At 54.6% G+C, this 14,819-nt stretch overlaps 1 protein-coding gene across 1 annotated transcript in view; it reads left to right on the top strand.

The window, feature by feature from the left end:
• Window positions 1-8,056: 8,056 nt before the first annotated feature.
• dnajc10 (DnaJ (Hsp40) homolog, subfamily C, member 10) overlaps window positions 8,057-14,819 on the top strand; it is a 78,129-nt gene continuing 71,366 nt past the window's right edge. Inside the window, exon 1 of the mRNA XM_072444150.1 lies at window positions 8,057-8,154. The gene's annotated coding sequence lies outside the window, so the exon portion shown is untranslated. The remainder of the gene's footprint in view (window positions 8,155-14,819) is intronic.

Below are 14,819 nucleotides of genomic sequence, written 5' to 3'. Positions count from 1 at the left end.
GGTCCAAACCCAAACACTGCACAGTGAAGGAGCAGCTATGTAACAGGGATATTGAACTATTGGCTATTGGCATGAGGCCATATTATCTGCCCCGGGAGTTCTCACATGTGATTTTGATCGCAGTCTATGTGGCCCCGTCTGCCAATGCCGAATATGCTTGTGAAGCACTGCTCTCCTGCACTTGTAGGCTGCAAACACAGCACTCACAGGCTCTCTTCCTCGTCTCGGGTGACTTTAACCACGCTTCTCCCTCTTCTGTTCTACCAACATACACCCAGTATGTTACCTGCCCCACCAGAGACAATAGAACATTGGACTTGTTTTTTGCCAACACCAAAGAGGCTTATTCCTCTTCCCCCCTCCCTCGCCTGGGCAGCTCGAACCACAACCTTGTACATCTGAGGCCTGTGTATGAACCCATCGTGCGCAGGCAGCCTGTGGTGTCCCGTGTGGTGAGGATGTGGTCTGCTGAGAGCGAGGAGGCTCTGAGGGTCTGGTGCAGCACCATTGTCTGGACTGAGCTCTATGGCCCACATGGGAACATCACCATCACCAACAATACCATCACAGAGTGCATCACGGACTACATCAACTTCTGTTTTGAGAACATTGTTCCCTCCCGGACGGTGCGGTGTTTTCCAAACAACAAGCCATGGATTAACCGTGAACTGAAGGCTCTGCTGAAGGAGAAGAAGAGAGCCTTCAGGTCAGGGAACAAGGAGGAGCTGAGGACTGTGCAGAAGGAGCTGAGGAGGAAGATCAGGCAGGCTGAGGCCGGCTACAAGAGGAGGATGGAGGACCAGCTGCAGCAAAAGAACATTCAGGGAGTTTGGAGGAGCCTGAAAACCATCTCGGGCTTCAAAATCCCCCCTGCCCAGACAGAGGGGGATCTACAGTGGGTGAATGATTTCAATGCTCACTTCTTGAGATTTGATCGGTCGCCCGCCCCTCCCCCTGCACAGCTGCATGCTCCCTCTTCCACAGCTGGACAATGCCCTACATCTGTTCTTCTTCGCTTCTCTGCCCCGGACCATCAGCTCCCCACTTCGCCTGGACTCACCCATCCCCCCAGCACACAGTCCCCCTGCCAACCACTGACTGTCACAGCAGCACAGGTGAGGAGTGAGCTGAAGAGGATTAAAGTGAGGAAGGCAGCAGGACCTAATGGCATCAGCCCCAGGCTCCTTAAGTCCTGCAGATGAACTGTGTGGAGTTATGGAGCATGTCTTCAACATGAGCCTGAAGCTGAGGGTGGTACCACAGGTCTGGAAGACCTCCTGTCTGGTACCTGTGCCCAAGACACCACGCGCCAAAGACCTCAACAGCTTCAGGCCGGTGGCTCTCACGTCCCACCTGATGAAGACACTGGAGCTGGTCCTGGACCACCTCCGCTCCACCGTGAGCTCAGCCATGGACCCGTTGCAGTTTGCATACCGGCCTGGCATCGGAGTGGAGGACGCCGCCATCTCCCTGCTGCATCGCTCTCTCTCTCACCTGGAGAAACCTGGCAGCTCTGTGAGGATCCTGTTCTTCGATCTCTCCAGCGCCTTCAACACCATCAGCTCCTGAGGGACAAGCTGGAGACGGCTGGAGTGGAGTACGACCTGCAGAGTGGATCCTGGACTACCTCACAGACCGACCCCAGTTTGTGAGAGCACGGGACTGTGTGTCTGACACTCGGACCTGCAGTGTGGGGGCGCCCGAGGGCACCGTCCTCGCGCCCTTTCTCTTCACCCTCTACACTGCAGACTTCAGACACGACACGTACAGTTGTGTCATGCAGAAGTTCTCTGATGACTCTGCCATCATCGGACTGATCACGGACGACGATGATGCGGAGTACAGGGGACTGGAGCAGGACTTTGTGGACTGGTGTCAGCGGAACCACCTCCTCATCAACGCGGGGAAGACCAAGGAGATGGTGGTGGACTTCCGTAGACGCCACCCCACTGCCCCCTTACCAGTGAACATCCAGGGATGGGACATTGAGAGAGTGACTCATACAAGTACCTGGGTGTTCATCTGAACCGCACAACCACACAGACGCACTGTACAGGAAGAGCCAGAGTCGGCTCTACCTCCTGAGGAGACTCAGGTCTTTTGGAGTGACAGGGCCACTCCTGAAGACCTTCTACGACCCTGTGGTGGCATCAGCTCCTGTACGGTGTGCCCTGCTGGAGCAGCAGCATCACAGAGAGGGAGAGGAAGAAGCTGGACAAGGTCATCAAGAAGTCCAGCTCCGTCCTGGGCTGTGCTCTGGACTCGGTGCAGGAGGTGGGGGACAGAAGGGTCCTGGCTAAACTCACATCTATGCTGGACCATGAGTGTCGCCCCCTGCAGGACACTCTGTCCCCTGCAGGACACTTTGTCCCCTGCAGGACACTCTGTCCCCTGCAGGACACTCTGTCCCCTGCAGGACACTCTGTCCACTCTGGAGAGCAGCTTCAGTGAGAGACTGATCCACCCTCGCTGTGTGGAGGAAAGGTTTCGCAGGTCTTTCCTTCCTGCTGCTGTCAGACTTTATAACAAACACTGCCCTGAACATGTGCAATTCTGATGTAACCATGTGCAATACATCATATTCATGTGCAATACTGAATTAATACTGAATTAACCATGTGCAATACCTGTAAATAAGAGTGTTCTATTTTGTTTTTTTATACGGTTTACTTACCTGCTAATAGTATGACCTAGTCTTGTGCTAGCTATTTTTTAGCTTTTACTTTATTTAATTTTATTTTTTTCTATTATCATTATTTTATTATTATTATCTGATTTTTTATTTTTATCTTTATTTTTTATTTTTATTATCTATTTTATTTTATTTCCCCCCCTCCATTCCCTATTAAGATAGGAGAGGAGAGGTTAGTTTTTTGTTTTTGTTCATAAGAGTTCTATTAAGAGTGTGTTTTGAAACTTCCTATAATCTGTCCTTTCCTCCTGTTCTACTGCAGTGGAACAACGAAATTTCCCCTTGCGTGGATATTAAAGGATTATCTTATCTTATCTTAACTTAACTATGGAACTGCTAGTGTAAGGTGTTTTGATCTGGATGGAAAAACGAGAGTGAAAGGTGTAATAATTGGAGTCTGTCCTTTGTTGGATGAAAATATGTGTTTGAGTGTTGCTGATGTCTGTGAGGTTCAAATGATGTGTAAACAGAATGAGAGAGGAAAGTGAGTCGATTTACACGTCCCTTTTGAGTCATCACCGGTGAAATGTACCTGGATCATGTAAGCTCTCCAGATCAGGCCTTTGAAAGAGCACCTGTCAGGTGTTACTCCTGTCAGCAGCAGCACCGCTCCTGTTACTCCTGTCAGGAGCAGCACCACTCCTGTTACTCCTGTCAGGAGCAGCACCACTCCTGTTACTCCTGTCAGGAGCAGCACCGCTCCTGTTACTCCTGTCAGGAGCAGCACCGCTCCTGTGTTACTCCTGTCAGGAGCAGCACCGCTCCTGTGTTACTCCTGTCAGGAGCAGTACCACTCCTGTTACTCCTGTCAGGAGCAGCACCGCTCCTGTGTTACTCCTGTCAGGAGCAGCACCACTCCTGTTACTCCTGTCAGGAGCAGCACCGCTCCTGTGTTACTCCTGTCAGGAGCAGCACCGCTCCTGTGTTACTCCTGTCAGGAGCAGCACCGCTCCTGTTACTCCTGTCAGGAGCAGCACCGCTCCTGTGTTACTCCTGTCAGGAGCAGCACCACTCCTGTGTTACTCCTGTCAGGAGCAGCACCGCTCCTGTTACTCCTGTCAGGAGCAGCACCGCTCCTGTTACTCCTGTCAGGAGCAGCACCGCTCCTGTGTTACTCCTGTCAGGAGCAGCACCGCTCCTGTTACTCCTGTCAGGAGCAGCACCGCTCCTGTGTTACTCCTGTCAGGAGCAGCACCGCTCCTGTGTTACTCCTGTCAGGAGCAGCACCGCTCCTGTTACTCCTGTCAGGAGCAGCACCGCTCCTGTTACTCCTGTCAGGAGCAGCACCGCTCCTGTTAATCCTGTCAGGAGCAGCACCGCTCCTGTTAATCCTGTCAGGAGCAGCACCGCTCCTGTTACTCCTGTCAGGAGCAGCACTGCTCCTGTGTTACTCCTGTCAGGAGCAGCACCGCTCCTGTTACTCCTGTCAGGAGCAGCACCGCTCCTGTTACTCCTGTCAGGAGCAGCACCGCTCCTGTGTTACTCCTGTCAGGAGCAGCACCGCTCCTGTTACTCCTGTCAGGAGCAGCACCGCTCCTGTGTTACTCCTGTCAGGAGCAGCACCGCTCCTGTGTTACTCCTGTCAGGAGCAGCACCGCTCCTGTGTTACTCCTGTCAGGAGCAGCACCGCTCCTGTGTTACTCCTGTCAGGAGCAGCACCGCTCCTGTGTTACTCCTGTCAGGAGCAGCACCACTCCTGTTACTCCTGTCAGGAGCAGCACCGCTCCTGTTACTCCTGTCAGGAGCAGCACCGCTCCTGTGGTACTCCTGTCAGGAGCAGCACCGCTCCTGGTACTCCTGTCAGGAGCAGCACCGCTCCTGTTACTCCTGTCAGGAGCAGCACCGCTCCTGTTACTCCTGTCAGGAGCAGCACCGCTCCTGTGTTACTCCTGTCAGGAGCAGCACCACTCCTGTTACTCCTGTCAGGAGCAGCACCGCTCCTGTTACTCCTGTCAGGAGCAGCACCGCTCCTGTTACTCCTGTCAGGAGCAGCACCGCTCCTGTTACTCCTGTCAGGAGCAGCACCGCTCCTGTTACTCCTGTCAGGAGCAGCACCGCTCCTGTTACTCCTGTCAGGAGCAGCACTGCTCCTGTGTTACTCCTGTCAGGAGCAGCACTGCTCCTGTGTTACTCCTGTCAGGAGCAGCACCGCTCCTGTTACTCCTGTCAGGTGCAGCACCGCTCCTGTTACTCCTGTCAGGAGCAGCACTGCTCCTGTGTTACTCCTGTCAGGAGCAGCACCGCTCCTGTGTTACTCCTGTCAGGAGCAGCACCGCTCCTGTTAATCCTGTCAGGAGCAGCACCGCTCCTGTGTTACTCCTGTCAGGAGCAGCACCGCTCCTGTTACTCCTGTCAGGAGCAGCACCGCTCCTGTTACTCCTGTCAGGAGCAGCACTGCTCCTGTTACTCCTGTCAGGAGCAGCACCGCTCCTGTTACTCCTGTCAGGAGCAGCACCGCTCCTGTTACTCCTGTCAGGAGCAGCACTGCTCCTGTGTTACTCCTGTCAGGAGCAGCACCGCTCCTGTTACTCCTGTCAGGAGCAGCACCGCTCCTGTGTTACTCCTGTCAGGAGCAGCACCGCTCCTGTGTTACTCCTGTCAGGAGCAGCACCGCTCCTGTGTTACTCCTGTCAGGAGCAGCACCGCTCCTGTGTTACTCCTGTCAGGAGCAGCACCGCTCCTGTGTTACTCCTGTCAGGAGCAGCACCGCTCCTGTGTTACTCCTGTCAGGAGCAGCACCGCTCCTGTGTTACTCCTGTCAGGAGCAGCACCGCTCCTGTTACTCCTGTCAGGAGCAGCACCGCTCCTGTTACTCCTGTCAGGAGCAGCACCGCTCCTGTTACTCCTGTCAGGAGCAGCACCGCTCCTGTTACTCCTGTCAGGAGCAGCACTGCTCCTGTGTTACTCCTGTCAGGAGCAGCACCGCTCCTGTTACTCCTGTCAGGTGCAGCACCGCTCCTGTTACTCCTGTCAGGAGCAGCACCGCTCCTGTGTTACTCCTGTCAGGAGCAGCACCGCTCCTGTTACTCCTGTCAGGAGCAGCACCGCTCCTGTTACTCCTGTCAGGAGCAGCACCGCTCCTGTGTTACTCCTGTCAGGAGCAGCACCGCTCCTGTTAATCCTGTCAGGAGCAGCACCGCTCCTGTGTTACTCCTGTCAGGAGCAGCACCCTCCTGTTACTCCTGTCAGGAGCAGCACCGCTCCTGTTACTCCTGTCAGGAGCAGCACCGCTCCTGTTACTCCTGTCAGGAGCAGCACCGCTCCTGTTAATCCTGTCAGGAGCAGCACCGCTCCTGTGTTACTCCTGTCAGGAGCAGCACCGCTCCTGTGTTACTCCTGTCAGGAGCAGCACCGCTCCTGTTACTCCTGTCAGGAGCAGCACCACTCCTGTTACTCCTGTCAGGAGCAGCACCGCTCCTGTGTTACTCCTGTCAGGAGCAGCACCACTCCTGTTACTCCTGTCAGGAGCAGCACCGCTCCTGTTAATCCTGTCAGGAGCAGCACCGCTCCTGTTACTCCTGTCAGGAGCAGCACCGCTCCTGTTACTCCTGTCAGGAGCAGCACTGCTCCTGTGTTACTCCTGTCAGGAGCAGCACTGCTCCTGTGTTACTCCTGTCAGGAGCAGCACCGCTCCTGTTACTCCTGTCAGGAGCAGCACCGCTCCTGTTAATCCTGTCAGGAGCAGCACCGCTCCTGTGTTACTCCTGTCAGGAGCAGCACCGCTCCTGTTACTCCTGTCAGGAGCAGCACCGCTCCTGTTACTCCTGTCAGGAGCAGCACCGCTCCTGTTACTCCTGTCAGGAGCAGCACCGCTCCTGTTAATCCTGTCAGGAGCAGCACTGCTCCTGTGTTACTCCTGTCAGGAGCAGCACCGCTCCTGTTACTCCTGTCAGGAGCAGCACCGCTCCTGTTACTCCTGTCAGGAGCAGCACCGCTCCTGTTAATCCTGTCAGGAGCAGCACCCTCCTGTTACTCCTGTCAGGAGCAGCACCGCTCCTGTTACTCCTGTCAGGAGCAGCACCGCTCCTGTTACTCCTGTCAGGAGCAGCACCGCTCCTGTTACTCCTGTCAGGAGCAGCACCGCTCCTGTTACTCCTGTCAGGAGCAGCACCGCTCCTGTTAATCCTGTCAGGAGCAGCACCGCTCCTGTGTTACTCCTGTCAGGAGCAGCACCGCTCCTGTGTTACTCCTGTCAGGAGCAGCACCGCTCCTGTTACTCCTGTCAGGAGCAGCACCGCTCCTGTTACTCCTGTCAGGAGCAGCACCGCTCCTGTTACTCCTGTCAGGAGCAGCACCGCTCCTGTGTTACTCCTGTCAGGAGCAGCACCCTCCTGTTACTCCTGTCAGGAGCAGCACCGCTCCTGTGTTACTCCTGTCAGGAGCAGCACCGCTCCTGTGTTACTCCTGTCAGGAGCAGCACCGCTCCTGTGTTACTCCTGTCAGGAGCAGCACCCTCCTGTGTTACTCCTGTCAGGAGCAGCACCGCTCCTGTGTTACTCCTGTCAGGAGCAGCACCGCTCCTGTTACTCCTGTCAGGAGCAGCACCACTCCTGTTACTCCTGTCAGGAGCAGCACCGCTCCTGTTACTCCTGTCAGGAGCAGCACCGCTCCTGTGTTACTCCTGTCAGGAGCAGCACCCTCCTGTTACTCCTGTCAGGAGCAGCACCGCTCCTGTGTTACTCCTGTCAGGAGCAGCACCGCTCCTGTGTTACTCCTGTCAGGAGCAGCACCGCTCCTGTGTTACTCCTGTCAGGAGCAGCACCCTCCTGTGTTACTCCTGTCAGGAGCAGCACCGCTCCTGTGTTACTCCTGTCAGGAGCAGCACCGCTCCTGTTACTAAGGAAGAGAAGATGCGACATGTGGAAAGAATGATTATGAATTTGAGAAGTGTGCAGAAGTGCAAAGTGATATAAAATGTCGGGATATCTATAATATCTATAAAGCAAACTAGGATAATTGGACGCATTGTAACCTACAAAGTGAGCCCTTCTAACATTACCAATGCTTCACCACCCCTGTCCTGTAGGTGACGGTAAAGCCTTGTCAGGTGGTTGTCAACCGCCAACAAAACACAATAGAAGAAGTAGCATCTGCACATGCGCAGATCCTCAGCAGAAGAGTCGGAGCCGGATGCGCGCGAGCCGGACACGACCACCGGTGTTTACTACAAACTCATCTAAACCTACGAACCACCGCAGCCTCTCCCCCGGAGCCTCTCACCCGGAGCCTCCCGGAGCCTCTCACCCGGAGCCTCCCGGAGCCTCTCACCCGGAGCCTCCCGGAGCCTCTCGGAGCCTCTCACCCGGAGCCTCTCACCCGGAGCCTCTCACCCGGAGCGGAGGGTCTTTGAGCGGGCTGTGAGCAGGCTGAATCCGGGGGCAGGACTTGCATTTGGATTTCTCCTTAAGTAACTCATAATCTAAGTTTACGCATCTTCTGAATCCTGAGTGGAATCAAAAGAGGTATGAACTTGTCTTGTGCTTGTGATGTCCTCTCTAGGTTGTCCTCTCTCGGTTGTCCTCTCTAGCTTGTCCTCTCTAGCTTGTCCTCTCTAGCTTGTCCTCTCTAGCTTGTCCTCTCTAGCTTGTCCTCTCTAGCTTGTCCTCTCTAGCTTGTCCCATTGTCCTGGACAGAAGTCCGGGATGTTATCAGACCTGGAAGGAACGATGATGTGTACTTTCTAGTACGCTTACGTGTCCTGACACTGGGACTCCTCAGTGTTTCTGTGTTTACTTTTTATTTATCAGTATTTTCCATAGTTTTAATTAATCGAGTGTCAGTTTGTGAAGATTTGAATGAAATGATATAGTTCAAATGTACAGGAAGTAGACAATAATCATTTATCATAGTAAACAAAGCCTAACACTAGAACAGAAAAGGGACATTCTAAACAATGATATTTCACATCACAAATATTTGAGTGAATATGGCCTTTTGGTTTACGCTTTTGTGGTGATTAAGAATGTTTCAGTTTGTTTAAGAACAGGGGAGAAAGGGATACTGAGGACAAAAATGTACTTTTATGAATGTAGAATTTGCCAAATATAAGAATTAAAATTAATTACCATTCGCTTTTTATAGTCCAAATTTGTGTTATGAAAACCAAAAAGGGTATGTTAAAATGTTAATCTTAAGTTGGAATCAGAATCAGAAAAAGTTTATTTTGATTGTCAATGAACAGAATTCACAAATATAGGAACTTGTCTTGGTGATTCAGTGCAACATAAAACAATGAACAATGAATAAAAGAGAAACAATTTAAATCTGCTATTGGATAAAAATAACAATAAGCTATAATATAAAACATAAGAATAAAATAAAAAATAGGCTTGATATGTTCACAAATTCACTGTTGTAGTGCAGCAAGTGAACAGTGAGTGTTAAATGATGTTAAAGTAACAGTGTTTAAGAAGTGTTCATGAGTCCAACAGCCTGAGGGGAGGGGCCTCCTGCCTGAGGGGAGGGGCCTCCTGTCTGAAGGGAGGGGCCTCCTGTCTGAAGGGAGGGGCCTCCTGCCTGAAGGGAGGGGCCTCCTGCCTGAGGGGAGGGGCCTCCTGCCTGAGGGGAGGGGCCTCCTGTCTGAAGGGAGGGGCCTCCTGCCTGAGGGGAGGGGCCTCCTGTCTGAAGGGAGGGGCCTCCTGCCTGAAGGGAGGGGCCTCCTGCCTGAGGGGAGGGGCCTCCTGCCTGAGGGGAGGGGCCTCCTGCCTGAGGGGAGGGGCCTCCTGTCTGAAGGGAGGGGCCTCCTGCCTGAAGGGAAGGGCCTCCTGCCTGAAGGGAGGGGCCTCCTGTCTGAAGGGAGGGGCCTCCTGCCTGAAGGGAGGGGCCTCCTGCCTGAAGGGAAGGGCCTCCTGCCTGAGGGGAAGGGCCTCCTGCCTGAAGGGAAGGGCCTCCTGCCTGAGGGGAAGGGCCTCCTGCCTGAGGGGAAGGGCCTCCTGCCTGAGGGGAGGGGCCTCCTGCCTGAGGGGAGGGGCCTCCTGCCTGAGGGGAGGGGCCTCCTGCCTGAGGGGAGTGGCCTCCTGCCTGAGGGGAGTGGCTCAAATATTCCGTGTCCAGGGTGAGAAGGTCGGCTGTGATTGGACCTGTTGGTCCCAGAGTCCTGGAGACGTGAACTGTGCAGGTTGTTATTATTAACCGTGCTCCTTGGTCTCTCCTCGCCCCATGCTCCGTGGTCTCTCCTTGCTCCGTGGTCTCTCCTCGCCCCGTGGTCTCTCCTCGCCTCGTGCTCCTTGGTCTCTACTCGCCTCGTGCTCCTTGGTCTCTCCTTGCTCCGTGGTCTCTCCTCGCCCCGTGGTCTCTCCTCGCCCCGTGATCTCTCCTCGCCTCGTGCTCCTTGGTCTCCCTTCGCCCCATGGTCTCTCCTCGCCCCATGGTCTCTCCTCGCCCCATGGTCTATCCTCGCCCCATGGTCTCTCCTCGCCCCATGGTCTCTCCTCGCCCCATGGTCTCTCCTCGCCCCATGCTCCGTGGTCTCTCCTTGCTCCGTGGTCTCTCCTTGCCTCGTGCTCCGTGGTCTCTCCTTGCTCCGTGGTCTCTCCTTGCCTCGTGCTCCGTGGTCTCTCCTTGCCTCGTGCTCCGTGGTCTCTCCTCGGCTCATGCTCCTTGGTCTCTCCTCGCCTCCTGCTCCGTGGTCTCTCCTCGCCCCGTGGTCTCGCCTCGTGCTCCTTGGTCTCTCTTCGCCCCATGCTCCGTGGTCTCTCCTCGCTCCGTGGTCTCTCCTCGCCTCGTGCTCCGTGGTCTCTCCTCGCCTCGTGCTCCTTGGTCTCTCCTCGCCTCGTGCTCCTTGGTCTCTCCTCACCTCGTGCTCCGTGGTCTCTCCTCGCCCCGTGGTCTCTCCTCGCCTCGTGCTCCTTGGTCTCTCCTCGCGCTCCTTGGTCTCTCCTCGCGCTCCTTGGTCTCTCCTCGCCTCGTGCTCCTTGGTCTCTCCTCGCCTCGTGCTCCTTGGTCTCTCCTCGCCTCGTGCTCCGTGGTCTCTCCTCGCCCCGTGGTCTCTCCTCGCCCCGTGGTCTCTCCTCGCCCCGTGGTCTCTCCTCGCCCCGTGGTCTCTCCTCGCCCCGTGGTCTCTCCTCGCCTCGTGCTCCGTGGTCTCTCCTCGCCCCGTGGTCTCTCCTTGCCTCGTGCTCCGTGGTCTCTCCTCGGCTCGTGCTCTTTGGTCTCTCCTCACCTCGTGCTCCTTGGTCTCTCCTTGCTCCGTGGTCTCTCCTCGCCCCGTGGTCTCTCCTCGCGTCGTGCTCCTTGGTCTCTCTTCGCCTCGTGCTCCTTGGTCTCTCTTCGCCTCGTGCTCCTTGGTCTCTCCTCACTCCTTGGTCTCTCCTCGCCTCGTGCTCCTTGGTCTCTCCTCGCTCCGTGGTCTCTCCTCTCTCCGTTGTCTCTCCTCGCCCCGTGGTCTCTCCTCGTCTCGTGCTCCTTGATCTCTCCTTGCTCCTTGGTCTCTCCTCGCTCTGTGGTCTTTCCTCGCCTTGTGCTCCTTGGTCTTTCCTTGCCCCGTGGTCTCTCCTCGCCTCGTGCTCCTTGGTGTCTCCTTGCCCCGTGGTCTCTCCTCGCCTCGTGCTCCTTGGTCTCTCCTCGCCCCATGGTCTCTCCTCGCCCCATGGTCTCTCCTCGCCCCATGGTCTCTCCTCGCCCCATGCTCCGTGGTCTCTCCTTGCTCCGTGGTCTCTCCTTGCTCCGTGGTCTCTCCTTGCTCCGTGGTCTCTCCTCGCCCCGTGGTCTCTCCCTGCCTCGTGCTCCGTGGTCTCTCCTCGGCTCTTGCTCCTTGGTCTCTCCTCGACCCATGGTCTCTCCTCGCCTCGTGCTCCTTGGTCTCTCCTTGCTCCGTGGTCTCTCCTCGCCCCGTGGTCTCTCCTCGCCTCATGCTCCTTGGTCTCTCCTCGCCTCATGCTCCTTGGTCTCTCCTCGCCTCTTGCTCCTTGGTCTCTCCTCGCTCCTTGGTCTCTCCTCGCCTCATGCTCCTTGGTCTCTCCTCGCCTCGTGCTCCTTGGTCTCTCCTCGCTCCGTGCTCCTTGGTCTCTCCTCGCTCCGTGGTCTCTCCTCCCTCTGTGGTCTGTCCTCGCTCCGTGGTCTCTCCTCGCCTCGTACTCCGTGGTCTCTCCTCGGCTTTTGCTCCTTGGTCTCTCCTCGCCCCATGGTCTCTCCTCGCCTCGTGCTCCTTGGTCTCTCCTCGCCCCGTGGTCTCTCCTCGCCTCGTCCTCCTTGGTCTCTCCTCGCTCCGTGGTCTCTCCTCGCTCCGTGGTCTCTCCTCGCTCTGTGGTCTCTCCTCGCTCCTTGGTCTCTCCTCGCCTCATGCTCCGTGGTCTCTCCTCGCTCCGTGGTCTCTCCTCGCTCCGTGGTCTCTCCTCGCTCCGTGGTCTCTCCTCGCTCCGTGGTCTCTCCTCGCTCCGTGGTCTCTCCTCGCTCCGTGGTCTTTCCTCGCCTCGTGCTCCGTGGTCTCTCCTCGCTCCGTGGTCTCTCCTCGCTCCGTGGTCTCTCCTCGCTCCGTGGTCTCCTCGCTCCGTGGTCTCTCCTCACTCTGTGGTCTCTCCTCGCCTCGTGCTCCTTGGTCTCTCCTCGCCCCATGGTCTCTCCTCGCCCCATGGTCTCATGGTCTCTCCTCGCCTCATGGTCTCTCCTCGCCTCATGGTCTCTCCTCGCCCCATGGTCTCTCCTCGCCCCATGGTCTCTCCTCGCCCCATGGTCTCTCCTCGCCACATGCTCCGTGCTCGGGTCATTTACTTTTTTCCGGTTCAAAATCCTTCAGTTTTCTTATAATCAGTTGTTTTAATATTTCACTTTATCTCACACTGGGCTCTGCACTACTCTAGCAACTCTCTCTGATTGGTCAGCACGATCACATGGTACGCAAACCTACGTAACTTCTGGGCCGCATTGCCAGGAGAGCTAAAGGCTAAAGGCTAAAGGCTAAAGGCTAAAGGTTAAAGGCTAAAGGCTAAAGGCTAACTGGTGAAGGCTACGCCCAAAATCACAACAGCAGTTGTCTCGGAGGACGACAGTGAAAAAAGATTAAACAATGTTCACAGGGACTTGGTAATGTCCCAGAGTCCTCTGTCCTTAGACAAATGTCCCAGGGTCCCGTGTCCTTAGACAAATGTCCCAGGGTCCCGTGTCCTTAGACAAATGTCCCAGGGTCCCGTGTCCTCAGACAAATATCCCAGGGTCCCGTGTCCTCAGACAAATATCCCAGGGTCCCGTGCCCTTAGACAAATGTCCCAGGGTCCCCTGTCCTTAGACAAATGTCCCAGGGTCCCCTGTCCTTAGACAAATGTCCCAGGGTCCCCTGTCCTTAGACAAATGTCCCAGGGTCCCGTGTCCTTAGACAAATGTCCCAGGTTCCCGTGTCCTGAGACAAATTTCCCAGGTTCCCGTGTCCTGAGACAAATTTCCCAGGTTCCCGTGTCCTTAGACAAATGCCCCAGGTTCCCGTGTCCTTAGACAAATGTCCCAGGTTCCCGTGTCCTTAGACAAATGTCCCAGGTTCCCGTGTCCTTAGACAAATGTCCCAGGTTCCCGTGTCCTTAGACAAATGTCCCAGGTTCCCGTGTCCTTAGACAAATGTCCCAGGGTCCCGTGTTCTTAGACAAATGTCCCAGGGTCCTGTGTTCTTAGACAAATGTCCCAGGGTCCTGTGTTCTTAGACAAATGTCCCAGGGTCCCCTGTCCTTAGACAAATGTCCCAGGGTCCTGTGTCCTTAGACAAATGTCCTAGGGTCCCTTGTCCTAGACAAATGTCCCAGGGTCCCGTGTCCTTAGACAAATGTCCCAGGGTCCTCTGTCCTTAGACAAATGTCCCAGAGTCCTCTGTCCTTAGATAAATGTGCCAGAGTCCTCTGTCCTTAGACAAATGTCCCAGGGTCCCGTGTCCTTAGACAAATGTCCCAGGGTCCCGTGTCCTTTGACAAATGTCCCAGGGTCCCGTGTCCTTAGACAAATTTCCCAGGTTCCCGTGTCCTGAGACAAATTTCCCAGGTTCCCGTGTCCTTAGACAAATGCCCCAGGTTCCCGTGTCCTTAGACAAATGTCCCAGGTTCCCGTGTCCTTAGACAAATGTCCCAGGTTCCCGTGTCCTTAGACAAATGTCCCAGGGTCCTGTGTTCTTAGACAAATGTCCCAGGGTCCTGTGTTCTTAGACAAATGTCCCAGGGTCCCCTGTCCTTAGACAAATGTCCCAGGGTCCTTTGTCCTTAAACAAATGTCCCAGAGTCTTCTGTCCTTAGACAAATGTCCCAGGGTCCCCTGTCCTTAGACAAATGTCCCAGGGTCCTTTGTCCTTAAACAAATGTCCCAGAGTCTTCTGTCCTTAGACCCTCCTTCTCAGCCAGGAAAAACTACCAAAACTCCTTGGGATAAAGTAGAAACCTGGAGGAGTTTCAGATGAAGGAGAGGGACAGTGGAGCTGGAGCCACTCAGGAGGAGAACCAGTTCTTCCAGGCAGATGGAGAACCGTTCAAGCGTTCACTTCTGATGCCATTGGGTAGATTGTATTGATCTTGCGATTGATCATTTTCTAATGTTTCTCTGGTCGAACACAACATACAAACACAAGAAGTACAAACATGAAAAACTGATGAAAATATGAAATGGACATGATTCAATGCAGACTGTTGGAGAGGGTGTGGCAGCAGGGAATCAAACCCCTATATTTTGGGCCTGTCCTGTCGTTCAGGGCTGTTGGACTGAAATGAATGATGCACTGCAGACACTTTTTGACAATGCCATCCATGTGAACTTTACAACTATGTATCTGGGCCTCAAAACTCCTGCCATGGACACAATCAACAAATACCTCTTGGAATGTACTTTTCGTGGCCGGAAAAAATTCCATAACAAAGAGGTGGATGACACAAACGCCGCTAACGACCAAGGACTGGACTGACCTAGTTTCGGACATCAGACAAATGGAAAATGTAGCATTCACACTTAATTTGGAAATTAATCAATTTGAACAACTTTGGACCAAATGGGACTTTTAAAAAGATATAAATATGACCTGATTTTGTCTGTTTTCATGCTTAGTTGATCTCCTTGTTTTTCTTTTGATTTGTACACTCTGGTCGCTAATCTATTTGTGTTTGTTCTATTTGTTTTTTTTATGAAATTGAAAAAATAAAAGCTAAATTAGAAAACAAAATAACTG

The sequence above is a fragment of the Eucyclogobius newberryi genome, unplaced genomic scaffold (genome assembly GCF_026437365.1).
Source record: "Eucyclogobius newberryi isolate DKJ021-1_F unplaced genomic scaffold, fEucNew1.0.hap1 SCAF_14, whole genome shotgun sequence".
NCBI classification, from domain to species: domain Eukaryota; kingdom Metazoa; phylum Chordata; class Actinopteri; order Gobiiformes; family Gobiidae; genus Eucyclogobius; species Eucyclogobius newberryi.
Note: the sequence above shows the minus strand (reverse complement) of the source record. Positions and strands in the feature narration are given on the sequence as shown.